Source organism: Ursus americanus, chromosome 30, assembly GCF_024610735.1.
Source record: "Ursus americanus isolate L20-20 chromosome 30, mUrsAme1.1.p, whole genome shotgun sequence".
NCBI classification, from domain to species: domain Eukaryota; kingdom Metazoa; phylum Chordata; class Mammalia; order Carnivora; family Ursidae; genus Ursus; species Ursus americanus.
Window position 1 is genome coordinate 1,086,991 of NC_142156.1, and position 19,020 is coordinate 1,106,010.

The window sequence follows — 19,020 nt, forward strand, 5'->3', positions numbered from 1 at the left end:
AACTGAGAAAGGTTCTTGGTTTTGTTAAGATTGAGAGTGGATTTAGCTGGAAATCTTTGAATCAAAAGTACGATTTACTGACCATTTATGTCCTCAAATGTTTGCTTCTGCTGCCGTTAAGTTAAGTAGGCATTCATCTTGCTCACTGACCCCATTCACTTATTCTGGAATGTGCATTGGAGAACTCACAGGCTCAGAAAGGACGCATGCACTTTAGGGCCCTTCCTTACTCCATGCTCGCTAGTCGGAGGCTGTCCCATCTTCCATGATGACATCTCCTCCAGGAGACACGCCCAGAGTCCTCCAATGGGAATAAATGTGTAACTCCCTCATGCCCATATTGAATTCTCTTTGCACCTCTTATTTGGCACTTTGTTATAGCCCACACGCTTCATGGGTGCTTTGATGCATGCCAACACCCACATGGGTCCATCCCGATGACCTGAGCTTTGTTTCCTGCACAGGACTTAGTACCCCATGTGGTGCTAGGAACACAGGAGTCTGGGAGCCACTGTGACCATGAGGGCTTAACAGCAAGACTGATGTGGTTCTGTTTTAACTCTTAGATGGAGCATTCTTTCAGGCATGGGGTGGCTAGATTTTAAGGGGAAACAGAGGTGGGGTGCAGACAAGATGGAAGTTCCAGTTAAAAGGCCACCTGAAGGGATCCTGGAGTCAGAGCTAGAGCAGTATAGTAGGAATGGGGAGGGAATGGTCTCGAGAGGTGGTCAGATGATAGGCGTGTAGAGTGGGCCACAGGGAGGAATTCTCAGAGAACTCTCTTCTCCAGAGCGTGAGCTGTATATTAGTAGGCTTGAACTGCTATCACAAGGTGCCACAGACTGAGCGGTGGAAACAACAGCCATTTTTTCCCTATGGTTCCGGAGGCTGGAAGTCCAAGTTTGAGGTCCAGCAGAACTGGTTTCCCTTAGACCTCTTTTCCTGGCTTGCCGATGGCCACGTTCTTGCTGTGTCCTCACACAGCCTTTCCTTTGTATGCCTGTGCACAAGGGAAGAGGGAAAAATCAGACTAGGAACCCACACTTAGGATCTCATTTAACCTTGATAGCCCCTTAGAGGACCTGTCTCCAAGTACAGTCACTTTGGGGGTTAGGGGCTTCAACTTATGAATGGGGGTGGGGGGACACAATTCAGAAGGAGGTTTCAGAGAAAGAAAACGTGCCCCGTCTAAAAGGGACAGTCCTAGCTTCAACGCATTGTTGCTCTGTGAGAATGCAAGCCCAGTGTTGCCAGGTCTTCTGAATTTCCAGAAAAAGATGGAAATGCCCATTTTCATCGGATACTACTTATTTTTAAGCGTCGGCTCAAATTAATAAAACACACTCTATGTGCCCGATGCATCCACAGGCCACCAGTTCTTCATGTTCTTTATTCAACTACCTCCTGTCACATTTTTGCGTGATTGCTATTTCCCTGCCAGGAAAACATCCCTCAAGAGCAGTCGCTTTGGGACATGTGCTGCTTTTCCTCTGCATTTGGCTATTAGTATAAACCAGAACGCCCTCCGTCTGTGTCTGTAGCTGCGGCAAGAGGAAGTGCTTGGTGCGGTGACAAAAGCATGGAATATTCTCCGCTGTGGGGTGTTGATCACTTGTTTTTCAAATAAATGTCACCGTTGTTTTTTTCTTCATCTGCGATAACGCGTACAGTGGCCAAGACAGCAGCTTTTGGGTTGTGCGGTGCACTCAAGCTGCGTGGACACCTGTGCCACATCCTCATCCGGTCGCTGCTCTCCTTTTGCCCCAGCCCCCTATAGCACCGGGGCTTTTAAAGTCAGTGGAAATCCCAGCTACTCTGGCTATGCCTTCACTTTCCTGAAGACACAAAAGCGTCACACTTCCTTACCGCCTTGGAAGGGGATCCTGTGCCATTGTGGCATTTTAGGCACAACTTCTGTATCATTTTATTGTACAATCTATTCACTACAATAGTGTAGGCTCGATGCGGCCATTGTTTATGTGAAGCCAGATTCCATCCCCAGAATTCAAGCTGTTCTTTGACCTGTCCCAGCACCGGAAGGTCAGAGCACTCCTTCAAAGCTGCTCTCTTTGACTTGGGTCTTAGTCAGCTTTGGCTGTGATAATACCACAGACGGGGTGGCTCGAGCCACAGAAATTGATTTCCTCACACTTTACAGAGGCTGGAAAGGCCAGGATCGAGGTCCAGGAGGGTTCGGTGTCAGTTGAAGGCTCTCTTCCTGGCTTACAGTGGCCAGCTTCTTGTGGGTCCTCTCACAGCAGAACAGGGCACAGTCTCCCTTCCTCTCCTTACCAGGTCACAAACCCTATTGGATTAGGGCTCCTCCTTTATGGCCTTATTTAACCTTAATTACCTATCTCCAATAGTCACACTGGGGATCATGGCTTCGATATTCGCTTTTGAGGGGACACAGTTCAGTCCATAACAACTTGCAAGCCCATTCCTGTTAAAACAGATGATTAGTACTGGCCCTGAAAAGGACTCAAAGTGAATGTCCTCTACTGTGGTTAAGGGTGTCAGTGGAATCTATAACTATTTTTATGAATACTCTCAAAACTTGAGGATATACTTATGATCCACAAAGAGATGCAGGGTGGTTAAGAGCAAGGCACTGGTGTCAGACAGACTTTGTCTGAAATTGCAGCGTGCCCATTTTCCAGCTTTGTGACCTTAGCTTAGGACTTCAGTTTCCATATCAATCATAATCCTGATGCCACACGGTAACTGAGGATTCAGTGAAATTAGCTGAGAAAGTTGTACGTAAACGTGCTTGGCGTAGAGCTTAGCACACGGTGAACGCTCCATAAATTGGCACAGTCTCTGAATTCTATATGGAGCTCAACCACTTCTCTCTGTGATACCCACACTCTAAATTATAAACTAAATGGTCACATGAGATCACACACCCTAAAACAGTTAACCCCATTCCAGGCTCACCCAGTTACTCTGGGATGGAGCCAGGACTCAAACCCAGGCGGTCTGGCTTCACTGCACCAAACTGGCAAAGAGCCAGCTTGAGACCATTGCAATGATCCAGTCAAGAGATGTGAAGAGGTGAACACAAGCTGACATAGTAACAACAAAGAAGAAGGGCCAGAAAGGATTGGGACGGAGGCAAAATGGAACCCACTGAATCTGGTGACTGAGGAGATGACGGAAAGTAGAAGTGGAGAGGAGTCTCTGAACTCTTAGTTTTCTCTCTTAGGCAAAATGGCAATGACATGCCCCACCATAAAGGATTTAAGAGGAAGGAGCAGGTGGAGAGGAAGGAGAACAATGAGCTCCACTTTGGATGTGTTGAAGGTGAGCCCCCATGAGAAGCCAGTGGGCATCGTCGGGGAAGCAGACAGGCATTCACGGAGGGTCTGGACCCCATGGGGCCTCCTGAGCTGGAGACAGACATTAAGGAGTAACCCACTGGCGACGGGCCCGGGGGGCAGGGACAGGCCACCCCGGGACAATGTGCACAGTAAGAAGAGAAGAGAGCCCAAGACAGAACACAGAGCTCCCATCTTTCAGAAGAGTGCTGCAGAAGGAAAGGTATAAAGAATAACAAAGACCGCTGGGAGAAGCCAAGAAAGACAGAGGTTCGGGAAGAAGGGAGTAGCCAGGAGTTTCAGCTGGAAGTTCAAGAATAAAGACTGAAAAGAAATCCACTAGGTTTGCCCTTTATGCAAAGGTGGTACAGGAGGCTGAAGACCTCTGGACGTGGGAATGGTGAAGCCGTCCCAGAGCCCATTCGGCGGGGGGCGGGCGGGGGGAGGCTGTGTGCACAAGAGTGGTGACCACAGCTTTCAAAGCTGGCCTTAAGGAAACAGTTCGGAAGGATCCAGATGAAACCACAGAAAGTTTACAGGTGGTTGCCACCTGCAGGTGAAGAGAGAGAGGACAGGAGAAGAATTATCAGATCTTTCCACTCACAAGGGTTCCTGAGTGAGCCCTGGCTGGCTTGGCGTTGGCCACGAGTCTGCCGTCTGGCATTCAGGTATGTGGGCCAGCCTCCCTCCCTCTACCACCCGTCACTGTCCTCTTGACACTGTCAGACACATTTGCAGTTTAGCCTGAAATTCTTCAGCACCAAGCAGATTGTTCAGTTGAGTTGAAACCAAGAGATCTAGCAAATTCTCTAGCTAATTAAGCCTATGAAAAGTTTCCAAGCATAAGCATTTTCAAAAGTAAGACCAAACTACTAAGACCTAAAATCCGCTCATGATCTTGAAAGATAACCAGGAGACTGTCAAAACCCCGGGACATAAATAAGGCAACCAGAATAAACGAACAACCCTGAATGATTGTTCCTTACCCCCACAGCACCCAGAATAATGTACTTCATGTCTAAATGTATTAATACTTAGTTATTTTGTCTAGTTGGTTTCAAACCAAAACAAACTCTTTAACTGAAAAAGAGAGGAGAATCAGACCGTCAGCTGAAGAAGTGACGCTAATTGTGTTTAGGGATCTGGTGAAAACTGCCCCCTAGAGTTTAAAAATTCCCTCGCTAAGTATGAACAGGCAGAGCACAGAGGAATGTTAAGGCAGTTAAACTATCTGTATGATACTGTAATGGTGGGTACACACCCTTATCCATTTGTCCAAACCCATGGACTACACATCACCAAGGGAAAGCCCTAAGATAAACTACGGACATCGGGGGATAAAGATGCATCATTTTTTTTAAGATTTTATTTATTAATTTGACATAGAGAGACAGCCAGCGAGAGAGGGAACACTGGCAGGGGGAGTGGGAGAGGAAGAAGCAGGCTCCCAGCGGAGGAGCCTGACGTGGGGCTCGATCCCATAACGCCGGGATCACGCCCTGAGCCGAAGGCAGACGCTTAACGACTGCGCCACCCAGGCGCCCCTAAAGATGCATCATTGATGGGTCATCCACTGTAACAAATGTACAGCTCTGTTGATACGGAGTGCGGGATGTTGGTAGAGGGGTAGGCTGCAGGAAGGCAGGGGGTACGTGGGAAATCTCTGTACTCCCCAGCCACCTTTGCTGTGATTCGAAAACTGCTCTAAAAAATTAAATCTTGGGAGGCCTGGGGGGCTTAGCTGGTTAAGCATCTGCCTTCAGCTCAGGTCATGATCCCAGGGTCCTGAGATCGAGTCCTGCATCGGGCTCCCTGCTCAGCAGATAACCTGTTTCTTCCTCTCCTGCTCCCCCTGCTTGTGCTCTCTCTCTCTCTGACAAATAAATAAATAAAATCTTTTAAAAGAAATAAATAAAAATTAAAAAGTAAAAAATTACTTTTTTTTTAAATTCCCTTAATAGAGAAATAGAAAGATTCTTATCCTTGAATTAGGATCCCAAGAGGAAGAGCTCAGGGCCATGAGCATCAGACCCTTCTCTTAAAAAGTCCAAAAAGTTGACCAAAGTAGGAAAGATCGTGTCCTGTTATTGAAAGCTGTGGTTTATGAATAAAGAAGCACCACTTGAAGACATTTCCATCTGCAGCACCAGGGGTAAATTTTTCCCTCCCAAGAAGGATTTTACACTCACACCGCAATTCAGCCCCTCCCCAGTGCTGGGGAGCCGCACGCCGTGCCCTGTCCCTCCAGGCTGCCCTTCCATCTGCTCTGTAAGGCTGCCTGATCTCTGCGTCTTGGTCAGAAGCAGTCACAGCATCGTTATGCTGCTCCTGTCAAAAGGGGCCATACTTGATGCCACTGAAGAGAAACAGGATGTTATCTGCTCCGCCTGACCCCCCATCAACACTTCACTTGCCGTGTTCAGGGCAGAGAAGATGCAAGCCGTCAGAAGGCCAGTGTAGGCTACAGGTACAGCTGCTGGCTGATAGAGGACACGGACGTGTGAAAACATCCCACCGGGTCAACTCCTCTTTAACCCTAACGGAAGAGACCTAGGGAAGGCCTGCATCCCTATGCCTTGGATTGGCATTCACTAAGCATATTTTTTCTGCAGCTGAGAAGCGAGTTTTCTCTCCCAGGAAGTGAAACACGACCTAAGAGTCTTCCAGGAAAAACTCAGGAGAAGGATACTTGGCGTAAGAGGAAAACAAGGAGCGATTCTATCCATAACTTGAGTTACAAGGGAAAATGTTGCTTTATTCATTGCATCGTTTCTACTGCTCAGCAACCATCAACATTTCTTTGAGAGCCTACTATGTGGCAGGGGCTTCTCTGGGTAATACGGAGATTCCAAGGGGTAGAGAACACAGTCTCAGCCCAGGAGAAATCCACAGCGTGGTCAAAGGAAAAGGACAGAAGGCCACAAAAGAAACAGCAGTGTGAGCATGCACGTGCTGTGTGGTGAATGGACACAGCACGGGTTAATAATACCATCATTAGGGTTACATAGAAGGCTAACAATATGATAGGTACCCTCCTTCCTTCGGGTGTGTTATTCACAGGCGAGCACAAGGAAGGTAGGAACTCAGTGACTTAGGGCAATGTTGGAGTTTGCACATAAGTGCATAATGCTTCTCTCCATCCTGCATGCACACCCCAGCAGAAGCATCCTGAAACCTGCCGAAACCTGCCAGGAGCTCGCGCCTGGCAACCTGATTTTCCTATTCATCAGAGAGCTACAGAAAGAACCCAGAAGTACACACAGCTCCCAGGATGTCACAGAGACCTGGGGTGCTGACCAAATAGCACTGACGGTTTGAGAGCATGAAGGAAGTTTGAGTGGCAGGATACAGCCGTGTGGAATGGGAAGGACAGTGCTCCTTTTACCTCCCGCCATCAGAGTGCCTCGGAAATCAATACTAGAAGCCGCCTTTTATGAATTACGCCATCAGGGGAGACTGACTGTGAAGAGACATGAAGAAAACAAAAGTTTATCTCGTTTTTTTATGGATTATATTCATCGTCAAATGCAGGAGCTGTCATGTGACGCTCAAAACCTGTCCACATTAAAGCAATGGGCACTCTGTTTATTTACTAGTGTCGTAAGGACAGCATCAGATTTTGTTTTAAGTTTTCATCAGAGTGGTTTTAAAACAGGTCGGGGTGAGAGGAAAAGCTTACCCAGGGTCCAGGCATCAGCAACTCTTCCCTGCCCAGTATGGGCGAGGAATTTTTGATGGTATAATTCTGATGAACTGTTGTTTAATAGTTTGAAAGAGCATGGTTGTAAGAATAAATGCCAAGCCACAGTGTGGAGCCTTTAACTTAACTGCAGAGAAGCGACTGTGTTTTGCCGGAGCTTCTAGGAGCATCGAGAGAGTACAATTTTGCAACTCCGTGCACGTTCCAGCTGGGAGGCCAAGCCCTGAATTTCTGATTCTTCCTTCCCCATGAGTGGCTTCTCGGTAAGAGGCCTCAGGTTGAGTCAGAATCATCAGATGAACTTAGCCCCAGATTGTATTTCTTCTTTAGGGGAAAGACAATTAATCAGAGGTAGGCCAGCTACCGAAATCGGCGGCCCTGCAGCACAGATCACCATTCTGGATGAGCAGAGCAAGACACAGAGAGCGGATTAGGGCCCATAGGATGGAGCAAGACAGAATGAGAAGGGGTTTGCTGATCCCCGGCAGTGCTCGGGCTTCACCCTCCCTGAGCCCGCAAGGGCTGGTCAGCCTCAGAGGCCAGTGTAGACAAACTGTAAGCCCACAGCTCCCCGAGAAGGAAACCTAGGACAAGACAAAAGCCGGCTTGTCCCAGAGGGGTGTAGGCTGCAGATCGATCGGCTGTTTGACGGCGGAGCAAGTAGTATGTTCCAGAAGATGTCAGTGCTGTACTGTGGGCTCTTCGCTCACTAAATCTATCGCAGTTAATGGCCCCTGTGCCATGCCATGTTCTTCTGGGGGTCAGCACACGAAATTGTCCTCAGGAGCTCATGGCCTCATGCAGGAGACAAGGACATTAAGCACCCATACGACACAGCACAGCCCGGAACCAGGGGGCACTGAGGATGGAGGGACAAGGCGGCACAACGGAGCTGCCAGGGGGAGGTCCCCAAGTCCCACTTCCAGACCACTTTCTCATCAAGGAGTGAAAATACACTTGTTGAATATATTTCTTTTTTTTTTTTTTTTTAAGATTTTTTTATTTATTCAACAGAGATAGAGACAGCCAGCGAGAGAGGGAACACAAGCAGGGGGAGTGGGAGAGGAAGAAGCAGGCTCATAGCGGAAGAGCCTGATGTGGGGCTCGATCCCATCACGCTGGGATCACGCCCTGAGCCGAAGGCAGACGCTTAACCGCTGTGCCACCCAGGCGCCCCTGTTGAATATATTTCTGTTTATAAAGTTAAGGGGTTGGGGGTTTTTTTGTGTTTTTTTTTTTTCCATTTTGAGTGGTTTGTTGGAATACAGAACATTAAGGTTCCTCTCAGAACAAATGAAAAGCCAAAAACAGCACATTTTCCATGGTTGCATTAAAACTCTGCTTCCACCGCAGATTTCGAAGTCCAGTTCAGATACGATGTAATCGACTTATGTGACCTTCTTGGAACATGAGGGAGTGTCCTCGTTCTTTGGTTATTATAGGTTTTTGTCGTACAAAGAAGTTCAAAGTGCTAAAGGAAGCCAATCAGACGCCGTGGGGTGGGGGTGGGGTGGGCCAGCTACTGAATCACTTTCCTTTCTGGACCAATAAGGGACAGTTACATAATTCTTTATCTCTGAAGTTCTTTTAACAGGCACTTTATCGTAGAATGATGTTTTAATGTTGTAGCGTGCTGAACATAACTGTTTCTCAGTGCCGCGTGGAACCAAGAAGCAGGCAGAGAGGCAGGAGGTCTGACGCACTCTGCTGTGCCTAATGGCCAATGTTTATTTAATATTCAGATCCACTGCCCTCTTCTGATCTATGGCATTTTCTCAGAAGCAACCTCTGCCATTTGGGTTTGGGTGCAATGATCAGCTCGTAAGAGGACGCAGGGGGTCAGGGCCAATGGTCTCGCTCGGGTACAGACGCCGGAGTTCTGTGGTCACCTGTGGATGGAGGGAGAGGGGTGATCTGGTGTCAGCCAGCCTCCCAAGTGACCCGGAGAGGCATGCTTCCTCAGACACTGCTGCGGCCCAAGGAAGGCCTTTTGTTTCTGCCTCAGCCTCTCCTGGGACCTAAAATTCCTAAGCGCAAGTAGTCCCTGATTTAAATCAAGTGTAGCTGAAGGTTCACTTAGGAAAATAGATGGTGGGTTTTCAAAGTCCTGTTACTCAAGCCAAAATGGAAAAAAAGGGAAAAGCAGCATAGCCGTTCTTCAAAAGAGCCTGAACACCGTGGATTGCAGTTGGTCCCACCGTGGGTCACGGCCTGGAGCACACAGTATATCGGGAGCTACTCTTTTTTTTTTTTTTTTTTTTTTACTATATATAGGTTTTCTCTGTACAAAGAAGTTCAATGTGCTAAAGAGAACTCGTCAGACAGCATGGTGGAAGACACTGGCTTTCCACAGGAACTCTCGGCATGGCCCTCTGTGCCCTGACCCTCAGTAGGAGCCCAGGACCTACTTTGGGCCCAGGGACTTAGGACAGAGGGTGGGAGCAGTGAGGAATGGGCCAGGGACGGCCAGTGATCGACTGGCGAGGACAGGTTCCGCCACGTGAATGTGCCCCTGCTCTGGCTAGCCCAAGATGCTGAGGGCCGGCCCCAGCTGTCTAGCCCGCTTACTTGTGCCCTCCCCCAGCCCGAGAACCTGCCAGGTGGCCTGCGGTGGGGTCTTTGGGCTCCACTCCCGTGTTTCTGTCTCTCCTCCTCTTGCTTTTTTTTTTTTTTAAAGATTTTATTTATTTATGTGACAGAGAGACAGCCAGCGAGAGAGGGAACACAAGCAGGGGGAGTGGGAGAGGAAGAAGCAGGCTCCCAGCGGAGGAGCCTGATGTGGGGCTCGATCCCATAACGCCGGGATCACACCCTGAGCCGAAGGCAGACTCTTAACGACTGCGCCACCCAGGCGCCCCTCTCCTCCTCTTTCTTGATATCAGTCTTTTCTTTCAGTTTCTCCTTACAGCACCTTGCTCTTTTTTTTTTTTAAGATTTTATTTATTTATTTGAGAGATAGAGACAGCCAGCCAGAGAGGGAACACAAGCAGGGGGAGTGGGAGAGGAAGAAGCAGGCTCATAGCGGAGGAGCCTGATGTGGGGCTCGATCCCATCACGCTGGGATCACGCCCTGAGCCGAAGGCAGACGCTTAACCGCTGTGCCACCCAGGCGCCCCAGCACCTTGCTCTTAAGTGGGGCATTTCAGTCACTCCTATCACTTAATAAAATGAGGTAAAGATTACGTCCATTACCAAAAGCAACATTTTATTATGAGAGACTTGTCATTCAATGGGGGCGAAAGGATGGTACCAGAACATTTGTCATTTTTTCTGGAGAGTTTCCAGTCTGACTGGAAATGTCTGGTCTCCCTCCTTGGGCCCTCCGCAGCCAGCGTGGGCTCTGCTCCCCAGTGCTCCCTCTTAAGGGAAGGGAGGACGCAACAGCACCGGGTCAGGCTCCAAAGGAGCGCAGCTGCGGGGTGAACAGACTTTTCCACACTAGTCTGAACTAGCCGCCTCTTAGAGACCCCACTCCCTGTGTTGTCCACTGAGTAGTCTGTTCCCTGCGCCCCCTCCCCGGGCAGGGGCGACAGAGAGGAGAGCGAAGGACCCCCATCCCAGGGTGCTGGGAGCATCCTCTCTGAAGTTCCCAGCCGTGGGCACCGTGGAACCCTGACAGAACACCGCTTCTTGCAAAACGCTGTGAGACGCTGGTCTGTGGTGGTCCTTCGCACTAACCAGGAATGATTCCATCAACCCAAAGCATCCACAAGCCGTGCGCACCAGCACTCAGCGGCTTCTGCGAGCGCACTGCGAATAAATGAAGAGCACCCAAAGCAGAGCGAGCAGGGGCTGTTCGCTCAGGGCTTGTGACAGCAGCACGGTCAGACACCGGAACTTGTCCTGACGGGCTCAAAGGCAGGCAGCGGAACTAGGAGGCTTTTTCGTGGAAAAAGAGAAACAGAGGCTGGGAGTGAGGGCAAGCTGTAGGCGGGCTCACTAGAAATAGGGCATCCTGATTGGTTAAGACTACATACTTGTCTTCCTCCAGTTGGTCCTGAATTGGGAGGGGGGGGCAGAATTAAGGAAGCAGTCAGTTATTAATCAGGTCCTGGCCATTTGGGGCCAGTTGTTACAGGGTTATTGTTTGCCTTCCTGGGCAGGTAGGATTGGGATAACGGTTTCACTTCCTGGGCTGGTTACTACAGAGCGCGGGTTGGCCTCCTGGGCTGGGTGCTGCAGGCTGTGGGTCAGAGTTTGATCTTTACATATGGAGGAGCCATTGTCCTTTCTTATTTTGTCTTCTGCTTGTACCCATAGAGAAAGCAGCTGTGTGAGCTAGCAGGGAGCCCCCCCGCTGGCCCCCCAGGGCCCGGACCTGTCCGGAATTCTGGCCCTCTCTCCCCTGGAAGGTTACTTAGCATTTCTGAGCTCCCTTTCCTTCAGTATAACATGAAGATGAGAATACATTCCAGAAGGATCCTTATGAAAATTGAGGTGACGCACCAGGACACAGAGCAGAGTGTGGTGACCTCACTTTCCTGCCCCCACCTTCCCATCTCCCTCAGTTCACACTGTAAGGGCAGGGTCTGATGTGTTCCCTTTCCCCAGAATATCTACACCTTACAGGGGACAAAGCCCAAGTTTGATCTAAAGAAACAGCTCAGAATCATGGGATTTTCTAAGGGCACCTCCAGTGCCAGCAGCTAAACAGAACCACAAAAGGAAGTTGATGCTAGGATTTTAGTTCCACCCCCCGTTTCCATAACCACTTCTCTGTCCGGAGACCCGCCTATGAGGCGCCTCTGCTGCACTCTGTCATTGCTTCCAGCTAATGGACAACTAATGAGCACAGGGACTGCTGAATGGGCTTGGGGTTGCAATTTTAAATAACTTGGTCAGGAAGCTTGCGTTGAGAAGATGGATATTTGTACCAAGGCCTGAAGGGGATAAAAGACGGGACCAGGTAACTACATGGAGAACAGCATCTCAGGATAGGGAGAGGCAAGTGCAAAGGCCCTGAGGTTTGCACGAACCTAGTGCGTTCAAGGAATAAGCCTGGCTGTTGGCCAACCACTTAGGAACATATAAGGCACAAAAAAGACCCTGGGTTTTTCTCTGGCTATTCGTAATAAATCAAATAGCCAGTGGAAGCTTGGGACAGGGTGGTAGCAATGGAGTGAGCAGAAGTGGTCAGTTTCTAGCTAGATTTTGAAGCCAGATGAACAGTTTGCTGATGAATTGGATGCGGGTGGGAGAGAAGGGGAGGACTCCAGGAGGAGCGTTATCGCTGGGGGAGGGGGGAGGCTACAATTTATTGAGTGTCTCCTGTGTATACTATGTACTTCTAACTCTCGACACAGAGCTCTGTAACCAAATACGCCAGGCTGTTGTATCTGAATTGTGTGATTGCTGGATAAAAGTCTCCTCACAGTTTAAGCTGAGACACCAGGGCCACTATTAAGAAGAAAGGGCCTCAGGTGCTTGGATGCGTGTGGAGGCCAGAATCCAAGGCCTCTGGGAGCCTGTAGGAGCCTCCCAGTACAAATAGTACTACTTTGCATGTTAGGCTTATTCTTAGAGCCCGAGGAGAACCGAACCACTGAGAAATCACGCACGGCAGGTAGGTGGCTTAGCAGTGGTCAAGTTTTCTTGTGAATTTGCGAGCTGAGATTGAAATTTTTCTGAAAGAGAACCTTCCACCAGTGGTCATTTCTTACAGCAGCCCTAGCGGACTAATACAGCAGAGGTTTGCCTTTTCCAGAATGTCACATAGTCAGAATCCTACAGTAGGCACTCTTTTCAGATGGGCGTCTTTCACTTAGCGACGTTCATTTAAGGTTCCTCCGTGCCCTTTCATGGCTTGATAGCTCATTGCTTTTTATCACTGAAGACCGTGCCATTGTTTGGACGTATTGTTTACCCATTTGCCTACTGAAGGATGTAAAGGCAACGTGCCTTCAGAACAACCAGGGCTTAGACAAGAATAGCCAGGAAGCGTTCTTATTCCCTTTAAGCAAAGAAAATCGAGTTAATTTCTTATCTGTAAAATAGGATCATGGTACCCGGCAGGATTTCTTCCACCGTATGCAGGGAGGTGGAGCTTGGTGGTGCGGTGGGGCAAGGGAGCTGAGTGTGGTCTGGAATTGCTAAGGTGCTGGGGTTTGGAGAGCAGGCTGCAGGCAGACCAGAAGCAAGCTGTGCAGAAGGCGGAGGCCAGCAGACCTCATGGGAATTCCTGGAAAATGCATGCACTGTGGCCAGCCTCGAAGAGACCCCTGTGCAGGGCGGAGGCTGAGTGCTGGAAGGAAATGTCCTCAGAGCACAGGTGCAAAGTGCTTATTTCCAGAACATAAAAAGGAATCCTACAGACTGACATAAAAAGATGGCCAATTAAAATGGGCAAAAGACTAGAAGCAGACATTTCACAAAAGAGGAGCTATGAAGAGCCAGTAAGCTGCCAACATCACTGGTCATCAAGGAAACGCAAATTGAGATCACAGGGAGCAATTCACACCCACTAGAATGGCTTAAAATCTAGCAAATACCAAATGTTGACCAGGATGCAGAACAGGGTTCCGCAAATTTTCTCTCTAAAGGGTAGGTGGTAAATAGACTGTTTTGCAGGCCATAGGATCTCTGTGGCAGTTACTCAGCCTACATGGTACCAAGAAAGGAGCCACGGACCACACAGAAACACGTGAATGTGATTGTGTTCCAATAAAGCTTTGTTTATAAACACTTAATTTGAATTTCATAGAGTTTTTAAGTGTCATGAAATATTATTTTTCTTTTGATTTTGTTTCACAACCATTTAAACGCTTCTTAGCTCATGGATTACAGACAAACAGGTGGCAAACTGAAGTTTACTGAGCCCTGATCTAGAACCGAAAATCTCACTCTTCGTTGGCAGTACAAGTAAAATTGTACAATTACTTCAAAGAATTAGTCGGTAATTTTTTGAGAAGTTAAACATATACCTATCCTAAGACTCAATAATACCGTTCCTAGGAATTTACCCAAGAAAAATGAAGCATGTGTTTACGTAAAGATTTGTACAGAATGTTTATATCAACTTTATTCAAGATAGCCAAAAACTTATCAAACTATACACTTTAGATCTATGTATTTCACTGTAAATCTTTTTTTTTTTTTATGAAGCCCTTAAAAGTACTGCCTGGCACGTACATAGTAAAAGGTTAATAAATGTTTGCAATTTTAAAAAGGATTTTTTAAAAGCATAGATATGTTACAATTCAACAAGGATGATTCTAATTATATAATGAGACAATAAATTAGGCTTGCTACATCAGACCTAAATTTAACATGTTTAATACAGAAAGAAGATAATTACCATTTGTTGGAATGTGTTCTAATGATCCCAAAGATTCAACACCAAACTCCGAAGTGGGTCTTTGGTATGGGGGGGGGGGGCAAGGGTGATGTCACTACTCTCTGTCGCGTGGTCGGGATTGGAAGAGGAGTTTTGTGTCCAAACTAACTGCCTCTTTGGACACTTACTGGACTCCTACGTAATGGCGGGCTTCCTGGGACCGTGAACTACTTTCTTATTGGACCCCCTACCACTTTACTCCTTTTATGTTCTGTTCCCCTCTGTCTTCTCTCTACACCAGGACAGCAAATTGAAGTTATAAACCTGAAACTCAAAGGCAGAAAGCCTGATAAGAAGCCATTCACTGGGCCAGTTGTGTAGAGAAATTGCACATGGTTTGTTTTAAGCCAGACTCTTTCTATCATAAGTGATAGAATTCCAACTCGAGCTCATATAAGTTAGAGGCAGGGAGTAGCATGTGTCCCGGCAGCCAGTGTCATCCACGCTCCGTCCCTTCCAGGTCTCGATTCTACCATGTTCCGGCTGCTATTTCAGCTACGCTACCAGTGACCCCGCCATCACAGAGTCTCAAGAACCCAGGGAAAAGAAGCCCCACGAGTCTGGGCTGAACAGCTCAAATGAGAGTTTAGAATTGTTTCTAAGTGTCATTCTTGTCCCAAACCTCAGGATTGCTTTAAAAAAAAAAAACTGAATTCTAGTTAACATACAGTACTCTACTAGTCACAGGTGTACGACAGGGATTCAACATTATATGCATTATAAAATGACCACCACACTAAGGCTAGTTACCATCTGTCACCGTACCAAGTTGCTTTTTAAGATAAATTCACTTAATATTTTCTAAAATTATTTCTGACTTTAGTTTCACCATTAATCTTTGATAAAAGACCTATCGATTTCTTTATATTTTTTATTTCCTTACGGTGATGAAATGAACAGAAACATAGATATTTGCTACATCACTGTAAGGAAAGAAAAACGTTCCTAGATTCCTGTCTTAGACAGTGAGTTTTATAATACCAATCAATATCGCGAGCTAAAAACACTTATGCATTTTGAAGGCAAATTGTTTCCTTGGGAGCCTACTGATGAAGGACTGCTTCCTCTCTGGGGAGAAATCATAAGCATCATTAAAGTTCTGAGAGTTTAAACACATTGGTGTGTGTGGACCATTCAGCATATAAAGTCTCACTGAGAAACGTCAGAACCATTGGGAGGGAAATACCTCTGGTATCATATTTGGTATTTGGTATTTGGTCTCTGTACTTGTATTTGGAAGCAGACAAGATATGTAAGCCATTTTTCTAAAACCATGGGAATGACATTCAGAATGTGATGTTTGTGGGATCGAAGAAGTTCATAGATCGTTGGCCGTCGCATCATCTAACACACAGACATGGGACATTTTTTTCATGACCCAACTACATTGCTTATCACTCCCCACCCCTGCCTTGTGTGTGTGTGTGTGTGTGTGTGTGTGTGTGTGTGTGTGTGTGTGTGAGAAATACCACCAGTACCTGCCATTTCAGGAATACTTTACAGCTGACTCTCTCGGTCCCTTTGTCCCTCTTTTTGGTACCTCTTCACGCTTGCAGTTTCCACCCCTGGAAAACTGGTCTTTTTTTTTTTTTTTCAATTCACCTGTATGAACTCCATCTTATCCTTCACATCTGAGCCCAGTGATCACCTCCTCTTCAGAGGGGCCTTCCTGGCTGCCCATTTTATTCTTCCCCAGGGTAACTGTCTCTTTTCTTCACATAACTGACCACATTTCACAATTATATTTTCATTCATGCGTTTGCTTAGTGTCTGACAGCAAAAAGCTCCTAGGACCAGGGACCTCATCCTTCCTGTCTCCTACTTGGTCTCCAGTGTCTTTCATGATGACTGCTTTAATAAATAAATGAATGTCAGAAGAAGACCAGAGTGGTAACAAGCAAGGAGGACCCTCAGCACCACGAGTAAATGCTGGTGGGCACCCATCCTTTCCTGTTGCACCCCAGCAGGTGGTTGGTATGGGCCATGATGCTGTTAGATCACGAGTGCGGAGTGAAGATGGCAAACTTTATTGTAAGGTTACATTGTTTTAATATTTTTTGAGGCATAATTGACCTGTAACAGATTAGTTTCAGGTGTACATGATGATTCAACATTTGTATATATTGCCAAATGATCACCGCAACGAATTTAGTTAACATTTGTCACCACACGTAGTTGCCAAAAAATTGTTTTTCTTGTGATGAGAACTTTTAAGATCTACTCTCTTAGCAACTTCCAAATATACAATGCGGTATTATTAACTGGGGTCACCATGCTATGTATTACATCCCCAAGACTTATTTATTTTATAGTAGGGAGCCTAAAGGTGCAAACTCCCCCATTTCTCATGAACCACTTCCCCCTTTCATCTGCAGTGTGAACCCACCAGACTGGACCTCTTCGTGCCCTCTGCTTGCTGGTTCCTCAGCTTTACCCTGTCCTTTGCCCCTGGAATTCCTTTCCTGCACCCTATATTACCTAGATCCTCCCCATATTTTAAAGGCCATCTCAAATGTTACCTCCTCTTTGAAACCCACCTGATCCCTTCTGTTGGAAGTCTCTGTTCATGTTATATGTACTTCCCTTATAACACCCTTTACCTTATATTATAGATATTTCTAAACATAGCTTAAATCTGTTATCAGATTCTATAGTCTATGGGAGCCATGTCCATTCTGGTTCATTTCTGTGGCCTCTATACAATCTGGAAGAATCTGGCACAAAATAAATCAGAAATAACCGTTGACAAAACAGAAATGAGAACATGGACATCCCACTATGCATTTTCTTTTCAATCCAGAAAGACTGTCATCTTTTTTTTCTTACTTGAAATATAATTTTCTTTTTCTTTCTTAATTGAAATATAATTCCCATACCATGAAATTCATTGTTTTTAAAATTGTACAAGTCGGTGGCTTTTTGTTTATTCACAAGGTTGTGGAGTCATCACCATTGTCTAGTTCCAAAACACGTTCACCCTCCCCCCGAAAGAAATCCCCTACCTATTTTCCACCCCCTCCCAGCCCCTGGCAAACTCTTGTCTATTTTCTGTCTTTATGGAATGGTCTATTCTGGGCATGTCATATATGTAATTATACAATACGTGTTCTCTGCTGTTAGCTTCTTCTGCTTAGCATGATCTCCTCCATGTGTAACATGCACACGTTATTTCTTTTCATGGCCTGATAATGGTCCACTGCACCGATGTGCCGCATTATTTGTTCATTCATTCAGGTGACGGGCATCTGGGTTATTTCCCTTGTTAGCCCTTATGAAGAATGCTGGCATGTACAAGTTACGGTCTACACATATGTTTTCATTTCTCTTAGGTAGATATCTAGGAGCAGAGTTGCTGGGTCGTATGGGAAATCTAACTTTTTGACAAAGTGTAAAACAGTTTCCAAGGCAGCTGAATCGTTTTACATTTCCACGAGCAATAGGTACAGGCTCCAGTTTTTCCACATCTCACCAAAACTTATTATTGTCTGTCTTTCGGATTTTGCCATCCTAGTGGGTGTGAAATTGTTTTCTCTGTGCTTTCGATTATTGTTTTCCTAACGACTAACAGTGTTGAACCTCTCTTCATGTGCTGATTGACAACTTGTGTCTTTTTTTAAAAGATTTTATTAATTTATTAGAGAGAGCGCGTGTGCGCAGGGGGAGGAGCAGAGGGAGAGGAACAAACAGATTCCAGGCTAAGTGTGGAGCCTGCTGCTGGGCTCTATCTCACGACCCTGAGATCATGACAGGAGCCAAAATCAAGAGTCCGACACTCAACCGACTGAGCCACCCAGGCACAGCAATAGTTTGTTTCTTCTTTAGAGAAATGTCTAAATTCAAATCCTTTGTTCATTTTTAATTAGGTTATTTGTCTTCCGATTGTTGCATTATAGTCATTCCTTAAATATTCTGCACATCAGAGCCTTTTGATGTGGTTAACCACATGCAACCCTGCACTTTTTTTTTTTTAAGATTTATGTATTTATCTTAGAGGGGGTGAAGGGGCAGAGGGAGAGAATCTTAAGCAGAGTCCGCACTGAGCATGCAGCTGGTAGGGGGGCTTGATCCCACGATTCTGAGATCATGACCTGAGCTGAAACCAAGACTCCACTGCTCGACCGACCTAGCCACCCAGGTGCCCCACAACGCTGCTCTTTATGTGCTGGCCCACGGGATATCTGCTCAATAGTGAATAATGTCAATTTTAGCCTCTATTGTTAAAATTTCAATTGCATTGTACATTAGCAATATCAAGAGTCTTAATTTCAAGTTTCTAAATATGAACCTTTACCAATGTTTTCAAGTTTAGGGGGAATATATGGAATTTTCAAAACAAATTAAGATGTCAATACACTTTGGATCGCTGTTTTTTATCAATGTCAGTGTTAAGTCAGCAGAACCCAATAACTGATAACGGACACAATAATTTAACAGCTAACAGCAATAACGTAAGCAGAAGTACGGGGACATTTGGGAAGAGGGGAAAAAACAATATTAGGAAGAGAGAAGGGGAAGAAGGAATGAATAACGGAGACTCTGTATTTTTGAAATAGCCGTTTTCTGAGCTTTGATTAACTGACACCTGAGAAATAGCAAACATGGGAGGAAAGAGAGATGAAACTATGCACCGTCCTGCTGAGAAGGAAAAGTAGGTAGTGCCTGGCAGTCCG